Here is a 19,158-nt window from a genome sequence, read left to right as displayed (position 1 = left end):
TCCTTTATTGACTGATGTTTTGTTGAACATCATTTCTTATTGAAGATCGGGGACACCATCACTTTAGAGGTCCGCAGCCTGCTGCTTGTGAGACAAGTCTTAGCCTTCAGCCCTAGTCTCTCCAAACAAAGTCAAAACACGGATCCTGCACCAGGCACAGAAAAGAGATCCTGGGCAAGGTAGAAGTTTCTAGGAGTTGCTGAGCACCACCCCTCACTCTTCCACCCTGAGAGACAGAGCCACTCAGAGCCTCCATGGGGAATCTTGAAACAACTACTTCATGTCTCAGAACAGATCAAATATGGTGACAATCATCTTACCATTGACCTTGGGTGGAATGCTTTGTTCATCTGACTGTGCTCCCTACAAACTACTGTCATCTCATTAAGATGCTTTGGGATTGGGAAGTTGCAAGTAGGTGAACACAAAGATGAAACAAGAATCTGGGGGCGCCTGGATGGCATCTGACTCTTGATCTCCACTCAGGTCATGATCTCATGGTTTTTAAGTTTGAGCTCCTTGTCGGGTTCCATATTGACAGCAGGCAGCCTGTTTGGGATCTCTCTCTCTCCCCCTTGCTCTGCCCCTCCCCCACTCACTCATGCTGTCCCTCAAAAATAAATAAACACTTATAAAAAAAAAAAAGAAGAAACAAGAACCTGGAAGGCAAGGAATGCTGGTGGAGGAGCCAGCCCCAATCCACAAGTTCTTAGCAATTTGAGTCACTGTGTACCACTTTCACTATTTCCCTCACCCCCTCACCACTTTCTTCTAATTTATTTAAGTACTTAAACTTAACTCTTATATATTTAAATATAGTACATTTATTTGGAAATGAAACTTCGTATCATTACAGTGAATGGAAAACAAAGATACTCGCTGCAGGTAAAAATAATAGAAAAAAGGAAACAGAATGAAAACAAAACAGTGGTGTTAATTGCAACCTGGCAGTACTGCTTGGAGTCTTCTGATTCTTTGTTGGGTGAGACAGATGGAGAAGATGCTCTAGCTCCAAACCAAAGCTCATTGAAAACTCAGGACTGAAGAACTAACTGGAAAGGAAATCACCTTCTCACCCTGTAATTCAGTGCTGTGAGCAGACCTCCTAGAAAGGCACGTTATACATCATTTGTTTGCATCTCATGCTTGGAGAGACCTCTGAACTCATCATCGATCTTGGCACACAACCCAGGGTGTAGAAGAGGAAAGAGTATAGGATCTAAGACCAGAAGACCTGGGTTGAAGTTCCAGCTCTGACTTATTCCTAAGGTGATCACAGGTCAGTTACTGAATTTGAGTTTTAATTTATACAATAGAAATATTGTAACAATTAAATTTACTTAACAGGATGGGTTTTTAATATTAAAACCAATGAATTTCAAGAAAAACAACATGTAAGGAGCTTGCGCACATAATGTGTCATGAAACCGTCACATTACCAGTATAATGTATGTAACATGTAGAGCTTTTACAGAAAAGGACAGGGCACTGGAGCTTGGACACCTGTCTCCAACCTGACCATGAGCCTCACAGGGGAGGACCTAGCCTCTGCATATCCTCAGCACTGAGTGTGTACCTCTCACATAGGAGCAGCTCCATAAACATTAATGAATCAAGAGGTGACAATTACAAATCAGAAGATTCCTAGCCATAAATTCGAATTTAATATTTTTGAGGCCCGATTCTTAACAAAGTTTGCAAAATTATATGCTCATGTCTAGTTTTAAATAAATTACCATCATGATTGAGAAAGTAATCCTGAAAAGGCACAGTTCACATGGAGGGTACTGTACTCAGAATTTTCAAAATCCCTAACTTCCTAGAGGATAGCTTTTGTTGTTGCTGTTGTTTTTAGAATTACAATCTTCTAAAAGGACAATTAGTTTAAGTGAATCAAGGTCAGATACTAAAAGGAAGTAGCTAAAAGTTGTATTTAGAATCTGCTGATGCTTTAAAAAATGAAGACTTGGCCCATATTCAAGGAGCCAGATATTAGATTAAAACCTTGAGGGCACATGGTTCAATTTTTTTTATTTAAGCCTACAAGGTTTGAGATTGAACTAAAAATAAGATGCTTCATGTCATTAGAAATACTGCCTTAAAATATTTTAGAGAGGGCAAGAGAGTTGATTGAAAGAAAATTAAAGTAAATTTGAGGGTCACTTTTGAAATTCAAACAACAAAGATCTGAGGCCCTCAGAGGACCTCTGTTAGCATTCCTATCATAAAACAGAATGAACTTTCACACAATATCCAGAGACTGTTGTTTCAGCAAAGAAAATTCCTAAAAGGGAATTTGAATATTTGCCAAGAAGTGTAATGAGGAATAAACTTTGGCTTCAAAGATTTTGATTGCATAAGTATTCTTCTAGTCAAATCACAATAAACTATCAATTCAGTACTAATAAGAACAACAGATAATGGTAAGAACTAGAACAGGTGACATTAATCACAGCACAAGATGGCGAAGCATACTTGCTATGTTCCAAATACTATTGTAGGTTCACTACCCATAACATCTCAGACATACTATTATCCACAAGAATATAGATGTTTGTTCAAACTTCGATTCTCAATTTGTGGCTCACTCAAGCTCCCTGAGCAACCCAAAGGGGTTCCGGCCCTACTGCCCAAGTCCCTGTCACCGTAGCCACACTGAGAGAGCTCAATGGCACAAGTGGCTAGTGGCACAGTACTGGATAGTTCAGATTGCTTATAGGAAGCATTGTGGTCAACTGATTTGGCAGTCATGAAGGTAATCTCTGCAGCATACATCTTACTGTAGGTAAGGAGGATAGAGCAGTTCCTGGGGCAGACAGCAGAATGCAGGAGATCATTGTGGATCGGCCAGGATGTGCCAGAGCCCAAGTCTGTACTAATGAATGATAGGGAAGACTGAGAGAGGAACAAGAGAAGCTAAGAAGCTAAGCTGAACAGGAGGGAACCAAAGCAACATTAATGCAGGTCCAAGATGAGGGCATGATGACAGCTGTTGTCAGTGTCTTTCCATGTTCCAATTCTATGTGATATGATGCTGCTCTAGCAGGGGACCCTTCCTTTCCTTGTCTTGCCTTGAAAAGTTGATCTGATGTAACTTAGCTCAAACCCACCTCTTCTATGAGTATTCTTCTCCAGTTTTCAATGATTTATCTTTCCCTTTCAAAATTTTATTGTAGCTATTAGTATGTGCTACTTAACTTTTCTTTACTGATCTGATACACAACCTTTTATTGTTTTGTCACCACAATTAGATTATATGTTGCCTGAAGAGAGGGTCTCTGTCCATGTCCCCATTTTTAACCCATGTAGCATAGAGCTGGGTACAAAGCAGGTGGCTGTACGCTGCAGGGTTTCCTTAATGATTACCAAAGCTACTGACCATGGTGATTCCAGATGTAGAAGATCATGGTGGTCCCATATGATGGAAATATTCTATATCCGTGCTCTCCACCTGTGGTTACTGAGCATCTGTAATGAGGTCAGGGTGCCTGAGGAAATGAATTTTAAATTTTAATTTAAATTAATTTAGATTTAAATAGTTACATATGGATAGTAGCCACCATATTGGATAGCTCAAGTTAGGACTTATAGGAGCATACTAATGGGGCTGAAGGGTTGGAGCTGTGGGAGGATTTCTTGGAGAAAATGCTCAAGGAAATCCCCTTGGTTAGGTTTCAAATTTCAAGATTTCACAGACTTCCTGCATAGGACATGTGATTCTATCAGTGCTATGGCTGAATTATGTACCCTTCACCCCCAACCAATTCACATGTTAAAGCCCTAATCCCCAGCACTTAGAATGTGACTATATTTGGAGACAGGGCCATTAAAGAAGCAGTTACTTTAAAACGAGGTCATATGGGTGGGCCCTAATTCAATAGAACTGGTGTCCTTATAAGAAGAGGACATTTTTACAGAGGGATGACCATATGAAGAGGCATCATGAGGGTGGCTATTTGCAAGCCAAGAAGAGAGGTCTCAGAGGAAACCAAGTCTTCTGGCACCTTGACCTTGGACTTCTAGCCTCGAGAGCTGTGAGAAAATAAACACTTGTTGTGTAAGCCAGTGGCATTTTGTGATGGCAGCCCTAACATTCTAAACTACTTAGCACACTTTGACATGAACTGTTTTCAGTTATGGATGCACAGATATTAAAATGAAGGGGCTCTGATGTGTAACCCAGAATTCCAATGTACTGGTTTTACGTGGGGATGTTATCTTTCCAAGTGTCAGTTCTGGCCACAGTGCCATGTGTAGTGACACTACCTGGAAAACCACTTGTTACACTCAGGCTAGTTCAGTGCACACAGTGTTGGAGTAAAGCAAGTGGAATGCTTTGGGAAGAGAAGCCATCTCAGTGTAGGAAATGGAGTTCTGGCAGACAGTTTTCCTTCTGTGGGCTGATGCTGAGTGCTGGGTACACACATGCAATTTCTGCTTCTCTGAACATCTTTCCCATAGCGAACATGCACAGTCTTACTTTTTTGGAGGTCTGTTATCCCTGATTTCTTAGTTGAGCCATAGTTCATGCAAGCAGGGAGACATCATGTCCAATATTGGAATCTTGTGATGTGTTGATAAAAACACACCTACTCAAGAGCAGACACATCCCACTGCCACAATTTTCAATTCACAGCATCAAATGAAAGGCAATGTGGTCCATGGACATATCATGGCTATTAGCCCACTCCTCAGGTAGGACTTATTTTGTAATGATGGGCAACTCTGGCAGCTAGAGTCAATTAAGAAATAGATGGGGGTGCTGAAGAGCCAGCAGCAATCTACACAGTCCTGGCAGTTAATTAAGGGGTTCAGAAAAGGGTCTCCTTGCTTTCTCCATATCTACCAAGCTATGAAGTCTTGGCATGTGCCGACTTCTCCATTTCATATTCCTAGTGGTAGAAGATGACCCAGGAGAGGTCATTACTGCATGGCCATCCTTACGAATTGTTCACATTTAGATCATCCTTGACAGATGAGAACATTTTCCAGGATATATGTTCTTTGGAAAAAGGTGATTTCACACCCTTCCTAAAGAGTGTGTCTATGTAGACATGTGTTCAAAGGAGGCAATTGCAAAACCCTTTGAAAGAGGAGTACGCACTGTATATTATTTGCATGAATACATCTCTGGGTGGAAAACCAGGTCAAGAAAAAGAGTGAACATTTCAACAGACAGGAGAGTTTGGGGCCGATCAAGACAGACAGCTCTGAGCAGGAGTATCAATGGTAAGCCTGCGCCGTATGTCCTCCACTCACGTCTGAGGGTTTTACTGAGTTCAGCAGGACGTTGTGTGGCATGGCCCTTTTCTTATTTTCGGCAGCTTTTTTGCATGTACCCAAGATCTTCAAACGAACTTATAAGCAATTACATTTCCACTGAAACGTATAATGTGATCAGGTCTTTCATTTATTTATTTTTTCATTTTGCCTCTGCTCTCACTGATGACAGCAGCAATCCCTCGATCAGAAGTGAAGGTTGAAGTTTAATGACTTTATGTATAATTTAGTTTTCTGCAATATGCCTCTTCGCTTTCTGTTTTGCATAAGCTGAGGGAAATATGGCAGTTTATCAGATCTGCAAGGGCACTGAAGATATACATTTTAGCTCTTCCTTTTTATCCTACCACGTCCTTCATTAGAACTGTGCAGTCAAGTGAAATTAGCTGCTATAAAATATGACAAAAGTTCAGCCTAGGAGATAGCAGGTGTTTTTGGTTTTGCACTGCTCCCCAAATAAAAAATGTTTCAGAAGCCCTGGCTGCTATATAAATATTATCTTTACAAAGGCTCCAGGCCTTTCTTTTTCATTGGGTCTACAGGACACTGATTTAGGTGGTTTCTCAGATTGCAGATGAAGTGTGTACTGAGCATATATAGGAGAATGGCCCCAAAAGAGATAATGCAATAGTATGTCCAACCCATTCAGAATGCAAAACAAAATATTTTATATTAGGAAACCAAAATCCCACTGTGCAGACATCTTCACATTTTCCCATATTTTTTCTTTTTTAGTTTATTTATTTATTTTGAGAGAGAGAGAACATGAGTAGGGGAGGGGCAGGAAAAAAGAAGAAGAGAGAATCCCAAGCAGGCTCAGTGTTGTCAGTGTGAGCCAGATAAGGGGCTCGATCTCAGGAACCATGAAATTATGACCTGACCCAAAATCAAGAGTCAGACACTTACCCAGCTGAGCCACCCAGGTGGCCCAGGTTTTTCTTTTTCATATCCCGCTCTTCTTCCTACTTGGGTGAAGTTACAGGCACACAAAATATATTGGCTCTTCCATATGAATCATTGTTATATGAACACTTTAAAAGCAATTACTGTGCTAGAAACAGAAAATATTTTAAAAGTTGTAGTTCTTCTAGCAGCGTACCTGTGATAATCAGTGGAACGCTTTCCAGCTCACCATGCCAAGAGAATTTTAAAAATACGAAAACACATATGTGTGTGCACACACACACACAAGCATGTATGTAAAACAGCAAGCTGTTCAAAGTCTTGATCAATGAGACAATTAAAAAATTTGAAAAAAATCTTGATCAATGAAAGCTTTGCATTTACCCTGGAGAATTTTAATTAGTTAGATTCTGAAAGTTTATATAATTGGGAAATTGACTTTTGAAATGTGTTTATATATCAAGCATTGACAAATAATTTCCACTATTCCTTTACTTGATCACACATACTGCCCTTATTGGAAAAAAGCAGTACAGTGTTTTGAATGGGATATGCACCCATTGGTGGCCAGCACCAAAGGATGAACCCACTTCCCTGTCTTTAGCCTTTTTCTGCAGTGTGTCTTCAGTGACGACTAGAGCAAATCTACACTCAAGTGTGACTTGCAACACTTTCAAATACAGTGAAAAGTATATACACATAACAAATAAGATCAGTTTGCAAGAAAGAAGTTTTTAAATCAATACCCTATAGTCATTCAGTCAATAAACTTAATTTGCAACATTTCTGCCTTTTGCTTCTATTTTAGGAAATTGTGACCTGCCATTCACAATTAAAAGGTTATCAGGGGGGTGCCTGGATGGCCCAGTGAGTTGAGCATCTGACTTGATTTTGGCTCAAGTCATAATCTCACAATTTGTGAGTTTGAGCCCCCCACTAGGCTCTCTGTTGTCAGCACAGAGCCTACTTCAGATCCTCTGTCTCTCTCTCTCACTCTGCCCATCCCCTGCACTCTCTCTCTCCAAAATAAAGAAACATTTAAAAAATATTAAGAAGAAAATAAAAGAAGGTTGCCAAGCATTCTGAGTATCAGATGCACATAGAACCCCTTTTCTAACTGTCTCCTTTTCTCCAGCCCTTCAGGTTTACAGGCCCCAAGTATGTGGGAGATGGTGAAGGAGAGTCTACTTCCTATAGTCAGAAGCTGGCATGTGCCAGGGCTGGACAGTGTGGAGACACACCAAACAAGAGAAGGCCTCATCCTTGAGGAAGATACAGCTCAGGGGTAACACTCATAAAACAGAGAATAGGACAGAGCAGAAAATAGAGGCTAAATTACAGGGCCCAGACTCTCACTTGTAAAGGTTTGGAGAAAGGGGAGATCTGTGAGGATTTGATGGGTGGGTGGGGGAAGGCTTCACAGAAATGGGACTCAGCTGGTCTTTGTAGAACCAATGAGAAGAATCTGGGAAGGCAGAGGGACGACAGAAACAGGCTTCAAGCAGAGGCAAGTGATGCCAGTTATGAAGACAGAGCTGTGGCAATGAGGGAAAAGAAGATGATCTGATCTGAGTGGAAGATTTTAACTACAGAACAAAGGCTATCAGGAAAGGTGGGGCAAAGCTCACTGACAGGGGCTCAGAACCACCCAAGACTTCAGACACTGGAGGTTTCTAAGCATGAGGGAGTGAACAATATTTCAGTGGGTGACATATTATTCAAGACAGCGAAGCCTTGTGGTGGTGTAATAACTAACTCAATTAGGGATGGTGAGCAGGTGGCTCTGGTGGTGACCCAAGAATGGAGGTACCCAGTTTTGGAACACGGTAAAAAGATCTATTTATGCATACACAGAAATGTGTACACGAAGCACCATTCTCATGACAGTCCTATGAAGGAGACATTAATCCCCTTTGTAAATGAGGAGTCAGAGGGTTTGAGGGATGTGCCAGGGGGACAAACATGGCAGCGTGCACCCTCATGCAAAAGGCAGTGCTGGAGGATGCCGGGGATGAGATGGCTTAAGACATTCTGCCCCCACTTTTACCTCACCTACACATCAGAACCGCTTCTCTACTTACCTGTGCTCACGTTTGCTTTCCTGCAAAGGTCTGAGCACACGAGAGACTCTTGGAACCAGTAGTCTTATTGTTAACCTCCTCATAAATCAAGTGGACATGTCTGAAAGACAATGCTTTGATTTTTACCATCCGTTTATTCACAGTTTTAAATCTATGACTGATTTTTTATGCAGTCACTTTCTTCCAGGATCTACTGGCTGCAGATTGCAGAAGAAACATTCTTTCTACAATGGCTGTGGCCTGACGGATGATGACATATGTCCCATAAATTAAGGGGAGACCCCATTAGTGAGCCTTCAACATGTGATGTGGAGTAGCATCTGATGTCACTCAAAATCCCAATGAGTTCTTCTTTGATTAACTATGTATGTGAGCTCTTGCAAGAATGCTTCCTGAGGACTGAGAATTTCTGGACTACTATTTACCCTTGCCCTAAGTTTTTTAACTTTGCTTAACAGGGTGTTCTGGCTCTTATAATGGTGCATAAGTTCTGTCCCCAAGGTTCTGAATGTCTAATGGTATTTTTGAGGGTCCTTGTGTGGAAAGTGCTTATAGGTCTAATTATTTAACAAATGCATAGAGGAATGTCACAGTGACAAATGGTCTTCCAAGAGCAATGCCAGCACAGCTCAAGCACTGATTAGATTGTTTTGACATAATTGCCAGTTCACAAGAATCATGACAGCCACTACTCAAACAATTTTGGAGGGAAACCTATTGGAAAGAATCACATAGGGAAAGCATTGGAAAAGCAATTATAAAGACTCATTTGTTTATTTTATGGGAAGACTGATGTCAAATATTGGCATTAAGAAAAAAGCATTAAAGTGATCTGACCAATGCAGTCATCATGGCTAGAACTCAAATATATAAATTAAAAATTTTCATTTAGTGCAAAATAGATCAAATTCCATGTTCTCCAACCCAACCTATGCTTTCTAAAATGGTGAAGAGGTCAATAATATTACTGAGATCTGTGACAAGCTATAAACAAAAATTTGGACAAGGCAATCGGATATCGAGACCCTAAACAAAGCACAAACCACTGAATGCTCTGTGAAAGATTTACTCCCCACCAGCGCAGGGAGCTGCCTGACAGGGAGCAATGGCAGCCAGCTATACCTACCAGTGGCACCGGTGCGCGGAGCACAGTGGCATTGGTTATAGGCACGCTGGGAGTGTGGGTCAGCTGCCCTGCTGTGGAAATGCTGAGCGCTGAAATGAAACACTACAGGACTGCATGTCGACGGTCAGAACTAACATCCAGAGGAATTTCCGAAGGGCAAAGGAAAATGAGAAAACTTTACGGGGCTCTTGAGCAAAGTACTATTCCATTCAGTTTAAATAGTTTATCCAGTTCCATTGTTCCTCCTAGCTGCTCATCAGACTAGGAGGAACAGTATAAGCTGTATTGTGTTTATTTTTTTTTTTCGGTCTTTTATTTATTTTTGAGAGACAGAGAGAGACAGCGCGAGCAGGGGAGGGTCAGAGAGAGAGGGAGACACAGAATCTGAAGCAGGTTCCAGGCTCTGAGCTAGTAGCTGTCAGCACAGAGCTGGACGTGGGGCTCGAACCCACAAACTGTGAGATCATGACCCGGGCCGAAGCCGGACGTTTAACCGGCTGAGCCACCCAGGCACCCCTGTATTGTGTTTAAATACAGGCAGCCATGAGTCGCAAACACAATGAATGACAGAAGCACACACACCTGCTATTACTATTGCATGCAGCTGCTGATTCCCTTCAGCTTTGACCATAAAGATGTTTCTACTGGGACGGTCCCATTAGAAAATAAGAGCTTTAAGACGAGGATCTGAGCAGTGGAAGGAAGAGGTGGAGGGACAGGAGTTGCAGTGGGGGACTGCGGGCCAGGCTGCAGTCCCAGCTGGGGGGCAGTGACGAGAAAGAGAAAGATGAGTGATGTGCCACAGGAAGCATAGAGAAAGGGTAACTGAGCACACAGGGTGGAACATATAATCCCATTTTTCAAATCCCTTGCAACCACAGAGGAAAACTGCACTGGCAAGGTGCTCACACAAATAATCATGGCTGGAGTGATCTATGTGATAAAGGAAAATGAGGAACGTTCACTTCGTTTCACACATACATCCTATGTGGAAAGGCAAGGAACAAAACTGGGGGCACAGAGGTCAGGAATCTTCTCTCATATGAGAGAAATGCCGTATCTGGCTCCAGCAGAAAGCACCTCTGATAATGGAAAAAATATGTGATGGCAGCCAAGTGTGACAGGTGTCATCAGTACCTAACAGCAAAGGACACAGAGGCCTAGGATGTAAGGGAGACACGGCCAATGTTGCTACATGCTTTTGTTTTGTGTCACCTTGCAACCTTGCAGCCATTGGAACTATGTGACAACCAGGCTGAAAACATGGCTGTAGGATGCAAGATGATACGCAGTCTTGGGTAGGTGCCGGGGTACTCCTAGCAGAAAAAACAAAAGGGATTGTCTCATGTACAGAAACCCAGATTTATTCATCTTTTTAACCTAAGGCCTAGCCTTGAGGGTCCTTAGTAACACCTGCTGGGACCATGAATGAACAAATTAAAGAAATATTGTCTGGTAGATGCTCCAAATCCCAGGTAATCCTGGTTGTCAGGAATTTACTTACCCTGAGACATTTAGAGTGGGAAAAAAGAGATTGATGAGGATCAGGTTAAATGATTAAATGCATCCTAGATTTTGAAACTTAAATATGCATGCTAAAATTTCCATAGTAACTAATAAAACAAGAAGAGAGTATGTAATTTCCTAATTCCTAAGTATACAGAAAATGTGAATGACACAATTTTTAAAAAGCTTGACCTAAAGACTGTATAGAACACTGCACTCAACACTGTTGTTAAAATACATAAAATAGTTAAGAAAGTCAACCACATGTAAGGTTCTAAATAGTGTCCACAAATTTTGATGAATTTCCTCTGATCATAGTACAATTAAGTAACAAATCATCAAAAAGACAACAACAAAAGATTTCCTATGCACCAATAAATAAAACACACACTCATGTACTCACATGCTCTAAATAACTTATGGTCAAAGAAAAAATGGTAATGTAAATTAAAAAATTAAAGGCTTAATACTCAATGATAACAGTACTCAGTACTCAGATCTTTTGTTTTTAATTTTTAAAAAATGTTTTATTTTTGAGAGAGAGAGCGAGCATGAGCAGGGGAGGGTCAGAGAGAGAGGGAAACACAGAATCCAAAGACAGGCTCTAGGCTCTGAGCCAGCTGTCAGCAGAGAGCCCAACGCGGGGCTCAAACCCACGAACCATGAGATCATGACCTGAGCCAAAGTCGGACACTCAACTGACTGAGCCACCCAGGCGCCCGTGCTCAGCTCTTTAAGGAAAAAAAATGATAGCCTTAAGTAAATGCTTATAGTAGAAAAAAAGGATTGAAAATTAATGTGTTTCGCACCCGATTTAAGAATAAAGGCACAATAAACTCAAAGAATGTAGAAGGAAATTAATAAAGAGTAGGAACAGAAGAAATTCTTAAAAATTGCAATGTCCAAGATCAACAAAGCTTAAAGTATTTCTTTAAAAAGGCTAATAAAACTAACAAATATCTGGCAAGAATATTCAAGAAACAAGAAAAATAGAAGGTGCAAATAAACATTATAATGAAAAAGAAAGGAACAAGAGTACAGACAAATTAAAAAGATAATAAAATATTAACAGCTATATGCCTCTACACAACAAAGTTAGACAAAATGCACAAATTCCTATGGATGTATTAACTATAACTATTGAAAAATTAATAAACTAACATTTTATCATAAGGAAAATGCCAGATCTAGTCAGTATTGCAGGCTACTTCTAAATTAGAGGATTTGGGGATACCTGGGTGGCTCAGTCAGTTAAGCATCCAACTCGTGATTTCAGTTCAGGTCATGATCGCCTGGTTTATGGCTTTGAGCCCCATGTTGGGCTCTGTGCTGACAGTGTAGAGCCTGCTTGGGGTTCTCTCTCTCCCTGTCTCTCTGCCCCTTCCCTGCTCACATTCTGTCTTAAAATAAATCGATAGACTTAAAAAATATTTTAAAGATAATTTGAATCTTACAAGAAAATACAGAGTGCTATTCCATTCATTTAAAAAGTAGACATACTCTTCATTCTAAAATGTTAAAATGGAAATAGAAGAAGGATAATTAAGGAGCTAGTCTTATTTGTGAACACAGATGCAAAAATCATTAGTGAACAGTGTTCAGCAATGTTTAATATGTATCATGGCCATGCTGGGTTTATTCCAGGAATGAAAAGTTGGTTCAATATTAGAATACTAAGTATATTAATGAACTCATCACACTAGCATATTAAAGAAATCAAGTAATTATTTTAGATTTCAATAAATGCTGAAAGAACATTCTATCAAATTCAATATTTATCTATGGTAGATAATAATAAATCAGGGATGGAAGGCAATATTCTCAACCTAATCACAACTAGTTATTAATCATTAAAAATTTATTCTCTTAAAATCAGGATGAAGACAATGATGCTTACCAACCTAGGCTTTATACAATGTTGTACTTAATATGCAGTCAGCTTTATAAACAAGAAAAAATAGGTAAGATGTATAAGGATTAGAAAGAAATAATTATTAATGAGAGTTGTCATGATTTCTGCACAGAAAATTCTAGAATAATCCAAAGACAAAGGATGGAAATAAAGATAGCTAAAAAATGTTTCTGGACACAGAAGCAATATTCAAAAGGCAATAGCATGTGTGTGTGTGTGTGTGTGTGTGTGTGTGTGTGTATAAACATATATACACACCCACATACACCTCTACATATTTACGCATATACTTTGTAAACTTGTAATAAAAAGAAAATGTAACTTTAAAAGATACTATTGCCATAAAAAAGTACAAATAACCAATAGATGTAAAAAATTTTATGGAGAACTTTTGGAAACTTTATTAAAAAAATATAAAAGAAGACCCAAATAAACAGAGATACAAACCATATTAACAAATTGGAAAACCTAATATTGCCAAGAGGTCAATTCTCCCAAGATTGATAAATGGATCCCATGCAATTCCAAACAAAATTCCACAGGGCTTTTCATGAAGTTGACTGTATAAAACATCCATATTTTTCATGGACCAGGTGATTTTCAGACTACGGAAGTACAATGCCTAAGGATCGCCAACACATTTGTAAAGAAGAACTAGGCAGGCCACAGAAGAGCTCGTACAAGTCAGTAGGAGACCTTAACACCATGGTGAAAGAAAGAGGCAAAAGGATATGAACAATTCACAAAAGAAAATTCTCAAATGGCCAGGAAACATATGAAGACATATCTAGTTTCACATGGAAAATGGTGCGGTACTGGTTTTTGACCTGTCAAACTGGCAAGGATTGAAAATCAAAACTGACTGGGGCACCTGGGTGGCTCAGAAGGCTAGGCGTCCGGCTTTGGCTCAGGGCATGATTTTGCAGTTCATGGGTTTGGGCCCTGCACCAAGCCTCCCTGACGGCCCAGAGCCTGGAGCCTGCTTCAGATTCTGTGAATCCCTCTCTCTCTGCCCCTTCCCTCTGACCCTGCCAAGAATAAAAAATATTAAAAAAAATTTTTTTTAAATAAAAAGCCTGCTTGGGATTCTCAGTCTCCCTGTCTCTCTCTGGCTCTCCTCTGCTCTCTCTCTCTCAAAATAAATAAATAAACTTAAAACAAAAATAAAAACTATTGCTCATTGTAGTGCAGGTGGGTTGAAATAAGCATTCTTCAAGCATTCTTGAAGGAAACTATTGATGATTAATGTGAATTGGCACAACCTTTCTGGTAAGCAAGTTGTCGATATTCATTAAGAACCGTAGGCACTTTATACACTTTAAAAAATAAAAATTTTTTTTTAAACATTTATTCATTTTTAAGAGTGAGAGAGACAGAGCATGAGTGGGGGAGGGGCAGAGAGAGTTGGGAGACACCGAAGCAGAAGCAGTGTCCAGGCTCTGAGTTGTCAGCACAGAGCCTGACTGGGGGCTCAAACTCATGCTCTGCTAGATCATGACCTGAGCTGAAGTCTGACACTTCACCGACTGAGCCATCTGGGCACCCCCAAATTTTTTTTAATGTTTATTTATTTTTGAGAGAGAGAGAGAGAAAGAGAGAGAGAGAGAGAGTGACAGAGTGTGAGTGGGGGAGGGGCAGAGAGAGAGGGAGACACAGAATGTGAAGCAGGCTCCAGGCTCCGAGCTGTGAGCACAGAGCCCAACACAGGGCTCAAAGATCATGACTTGAGCCAAAGTCAGAAATTCAACCAACTGAGCCACCCAGGTCCCCACACCTTATATATATATATTTTTTAAAGTTTATTTTGAGAGAGTGAGAGAGTGAGCGAGCACATTGTGGAGGGACAGACAGAGATGGAGAAAGAGAATCTTGAGCAGGTTCCTTCATTCATACCCAGCAAGGAGCCGGACACAGAGCTCAATCTCATGAACCGTAAGATCATGATTTGAGCCAAAATTCAAGAGTCAGATGCTTAAACTGGTGCTACCACTCTGGAAAACAGTATGGAGGTTCCTCAAAAAATTAAAAAATATAACTACCCTATGACTCAGCAATTGCACTAGTAGGTATTTATCCAAGGGATCCAGGTGTGCTGTTTTGAAGGGGTGCATGCACCCCAGTGTTTATAGCAGCACTATCAACAATAGCCAAAGTATGGAGAGAACCCAAATGTCCATTGATGGATGAATCGATAAAGAAGATGTATATATATATATATATATACACACACACAATGAAGTATTACTTGGCAATTTGCAACTATGTGGATGGAACTAGAGGATATTAAGCTAAGTGAAATCCATCAGTCAGAGAAAGACAAGTATCCTATGACTTCACTCATATGAGGACTTTAAGATACAAAACAGATGAACAGAAGGGAAGGGAAGTAAAAATAATATAAAAATGTAGGGGAGAGATTCTTAAATATGGAGAACAAACAGAGGGTTACTGGAGGGGTTGTGGGGGGGGGGATGGGCTAAATGGGTAAGGGGCATAAGGAATCTACTCCTGAAATCATCATTTCAGTATATGCTAACTTGGATGTAAATTTAAAAAATAAATTAAATAATTAAAAAAATGAGTCAGATGCTTAACCAAGGGAGCCACCTAGGTGCCCAGTATCTTACACACTTTGAACCAGTAATTCCATCTATTGGAATCTATCTATAGAAAATAATGGCAATAAACGCAAAAAATTAGAGCAGTGTTCAAGACAACGATGCAGGAAATATTTGTAATATAATATTAAGTGAGAAAACATGGTATAAAACTATATAATGATTTTAATGCATTAAAATATTGGATGAAAATGTACTGAAAATTGACAGTGGGTTTATTGGTAATTTTTATTACCCTTTTTTACTTTACACTTTTTTTACATTTCCAAATTTCTTACAAAAATTATGTGTTGCTTTTAAAGGAAACCAACAATAACAATAAAATTGGGACCTGGAAACCTTTAAAAGCGTATTTTTTAGTGTGTATCCTACAACTGTTTTTCATCATTAAAATGGAGAAAAAATAAAAGCAAGTGTTCTCTTTAGGCAGATAAATTATGTTAATTGGATTGATAGTATATTCTCTTTATGTTTCAAGAAGTAAGCTAAAATACATGTAGTAATCAGCCAAGTGAAATACTTTGGCCTTAAAATTGGCAAACACATCATTACCTAAGTACATAAATACAATAGGTATAAAAACACATACTGCATATTTATAATTAACACTGAATACATTATAATTGTTCAGTATCTCTTGTATAATTTCCCAAAAGTAAACAGATAAAAGATTTTCCATGTATCCCTAAAGGGAAACAATAAAAGATAAAAGGAGTGAGACTTTTTTAAATGCATAAGATACTGAGTAATATGGGAGAATTCAAATATGGATGTAGAACTCCTTTTATTTCAAAAAATTTAAAAGAAGAAATTAGAGAAATCAGCACATTTACTTTCTTGTAGTGATACGGCAGGTCAAAAAGATTATGGGCTCTCGTTCAATATTATTTTGGTCAAATAATACATGTAACAATAATGTGAATTCATACATATGAAATATGGGTTGAATTAGTCAAAACATTTAATCTATAGATTTTCTTATTATTCATGATACTTAAAAACTGGGACAGTGGGGATTAAAGATGGATTGGAATTATGATCATAAATCTTTCAGACATTGTGATAGCATGAAACAAAAAAATGTACTAATATGTGTACCCTCTCATGTCAGAGTTCTTAGTGTTTTGGAGATGCGATAGGGTTTAAAGGGAGACTGGGAAGGGGCTGAGCTGGAGGAATAGAGGGGAGAAAAAGATAGAAAGTTCCTACCTGGAAAGAAACCACCCCATTCAGAAATGCTGAATAAACACTGTTAACAAGGGAGAGCCAGAGAACCACCCGTGGATCCTGAGCGCTGGCTCTCTCCACAGCAGTGACTGCCAGGCTGTGGCTCTCAGCTTGCCCACTGGAAAAAATCCCATCCAAGGAAACACGTCAACCAAGTGGGAAGTCTGGCATCCTCGAGGGATGGCACTACAATATCCCTGAGGGATGGCACTACTAACATCACATTAGTGAGCACTTGGGTCTTCACAACTGATTGGGCTGCTTCAGGGAAGCTGAGTTGCTCAAGGGTCCAGCATTAAGGCCTATCTCAGCAGAGTCTTCAGTGACGATATGACAGGTCGAAGACTGGGGACCCAAGTCTTCTGATTGCCAATCATTTGTCCTTTGTACTATACAGTGCTACTATCTGGAAAACATAATTGACTTTTCAACTTGAAGTCAAAGCTTAAAGGTGTTATCTTGGTTCTGCCTGGAGGTCAGAAATCCAGTTAACAACAGTGTCATCCTTGTGTTGTATCATCTCATTGAAGAGACATTTTAACACCTTTCAGAAGATCTTGGGCTTTCACACACAGTTCAAGTTTACACATTCATTTTCTCCTTCCCTTCCTCCCTCTACTGGGTAGGTTGGCAGTAATAATCAAGGGAAGCAACATAAAGAATCTATGCTCTCTAAGGTTGTAGCTTGATTTTAGCTTATAAAACTGGTCCTGGTAGATTTCCAATGAGGCGGGCTGGCTAGTATCTGCAGAATGATCTCCTATATTTTCCTGAAAATGACAAATTAGAGCAGAAGAGGAGCAATGTTGGAGTGACCTCACTCTCAGAGATGGGCACTGGGTGAAATTAATGGGTAGCATTTGCTGCTGCCGAGATGCTGAAACATACCAGCGTTGGCACTGATAATGGGACCCCAGGGCTGGATGGGTCCTCTGCCAAAGGACAGATCACTTCAAAGCAAACAAAACCACTGAGAGGAAAAATAACACTCCTGCCATGAAATCACAAGTCAAATCAATAAAACACAAGGTTAATTTCCATAGGTTTGTAGCTCTGTGGTGTTACAGGAGGAAGTGACTGGCACAATGGAAAGAACCCAGGTTGTAGAGTCAACAGACATGGGGTAAATTCTACCACTCAACAGAAGCATGGCCTTTTGGAAGTTACTTAAATTTGCCATCATTTCCTCATCTGTACAATGGGTATAACAACATAATAGATTTGTGGTTAGAGATATTGCTGTGCATGATGTGTGTGTGTGTGTGTGTGTGTGTGTGTGGGTGTGTGGGTGGGTGTGGGTGGGTGTGTGCACATGTGCATGCACATGTGCATATGCATCTGTGTACAGTGCTGAATACATTAGGTATTAGAGGGAGGTACCATCAACATCATCATTAAGACTCTAAGAGCAAGTAAGACTTTATGAAAAATCTACCCCTCAAAACCTTGTTCCCAGCTGAAATATGTCAATGGTAACACAAATTACTTTTATGAGGTCTGAAACCGTGTATGATGATATATAGTTTCTCTCTTGGAATAGTCTTGTTAAAGTCTCACCTAAATAATCCTACATTATGTCAACTGAAATTAAATAAGAAATTTAAGGCAAACAAGGGTGACGAATATTTATCCAAAAATTTTTACACACATGGTTGACCTTCAGTGAGTGAAATGAACAGCTGGAACCAAGTCCATTAGTACCAGTTTTAAACAACTAGTTATTGGCAAGGTTCAACTTGGTCAGCACATCTTTTTTTCTGGTTGGCTGTTGCTAATTTGCTCAATCCTCTATGATTATTTATATCATTGTGAGCATGTATTTTGTCATAATTCTTTTTTTTTTGAGTTTGTTTATTTTGAGAGAGAGCGAGAGGGAGAGGGAACATGAGTGGGAGTGGGGCAGGGAGAGAGAGAGAGAATCTCAAACAGGCTCCCCACTCTCAGCACAGAGCCCAACACAGGGCTTGAACTCACAAACCATGAGATCACGACCCAAGTTGGACACTTAACTGACTGAGACACCAAGACACCCCTATTTTGTCATAATTCTATCCACCTTTAATTTAATCTTCCTTTCTAAGGGTGTATGTGTTTAAACAGAAACCAATTTAGCAAATATAAAGTAATTCCATTTTGCAGTATTTGTCAACTATCTATTGAATAAGTCAGTTAATATATAGTCTGCCATATTAACATATTAATACGTTACTACCTACTAGGTTACCTGCACTCAGAGATATGAGACTGTGGAGCGCCTGGTTGTTTCAGATTGGGAGACCCAGGAATGTGCCAGGAAGAGGTAACATCTGAGTTGGGTTTGAAGGAATCAGGCACATGAAGAGGGAGCTGGAAGTCACTAAGCACAACCCAGAAGGTGAAGTACCACCCAGAGACACGAAGGTGCTTGGGCTCTGAGAGATGATCATAAGGCTCATGGTGGAAAGTTTCTGCAGGTAAAAGTCGAGTCTGAAATGTAGGCTGAGGTCACCATGTGGAGGTCCAGGT

The 19,158-nt window shown here is 39.9% G+C and overlaps 1 protein-coding gene across 1 annotated transcript in view; it reads right to left on the bottom strand.

The window, feature by feature from the left end:
* Nucleotides 1-19,158, bottom strand: part of PTPRM (protein tyrosine phosphatase receptor type M) — a 755,728-nt gene that overhangs the window by 87,751 nt on the left and 648,819 nt on the right. The gene's annotated exons all lie outside the window — the stretch shown is intronic.

Source organism: Suricata suricatta, chromosome 14 (assembly GCF_006229205.1).
Source record: "Suricata suricatta isolate VVHF042 chromosome 14, meerkat_22Aug2017_6uvM2_HiC, whole genome shotgun sequence".
NCBI lineage: Eukaryota > Metazoa > Chordata > Mammalia > Carnivora > Herpestidae > Suricata > Suricata suricatta.
Note: the sequence above shows the minus strand (reverse complement) of the source record. Positions and strands in the feature narration are given on the sequence as shown.